Raw genomic sequence first — 792 nt, forward strand, 5'->3', positions numbered from 1 at the left:
GGATTCACCTCCAACCCAAATCTCACCCCTGATGAACATGTAGAAGAGTAACAATGTAACAATGTGAAGAGGAGATCCCTCGGATCCCACAATGCGGAGCTGATGATTTCCTGTGCTGGGTGAGAGGAAGGGATTCTGGGGACACAGCGACGGGGACACGGAGGAGCCACACAAAGTCATTTGAAACTCGAGCCGCCTCTCCGTCTGCGTCCAAAATTACCCGATTCCCACAGCTGAGCTCTATTAATATCCCCGAGCGAGCTGCTGACACCCCCCGGAGGGCTCCCGACCGCTCCGACACTCCGGACCTTTCCCAACCTTCCGCACAGAATTCTTACCAGTCCGCAGGTGAGTCCCCAAAAATCACCGACTGACATTGTATTGTATGAGGGGGAGGGGATTTGTGGAACTGTAATGATTAGAAGTTTCTGCAAATCATTCTGAGAAAGATGTCTGTCTCTCTCTGTCTCTTATATAGAGAATAATCCCCTCCCCCATTTAAAATAATCCCATTTTGTTGCTTTGCAGCCTGAAATGAAGACAGGGACAGTTGTTGTTTTATCCAGCTGTATTTACTCAGCGCAACTTATAACATCCAAGGGAAAGATAGAACACCGGCATGTCAGAAGAAGGATCGCCCCTCCCCCTCCTAAAAATGACTTGTGCAGCTAATCACCTTCCCAATGACACACAAAGCCATCTGACTTACACCTGTGATCAGCTGGGGGTCATTGTGATCAGCTGGGGGTCATTGTGATCAGCTGGGGGGGGGGGGTCATTGTGATCAGCTGA

This window comes from Nanorana parkeri, unplaced genomic scaffold, assembly GCF_000935625.1.
Source record: "Nanorana parkeri isolate BGI_ZX_2015 unplaced genomic scaffold, ASM93562v1 scaffold2113, whole genome shotgun sequence".
NCBI classification, from domain to species: domain Eukaryota; kingdom Metazoa; phylum Chordata; class Amphibia; order Anura; family Dicroglossidae; genus Nanorana; species Nanorana parkeri.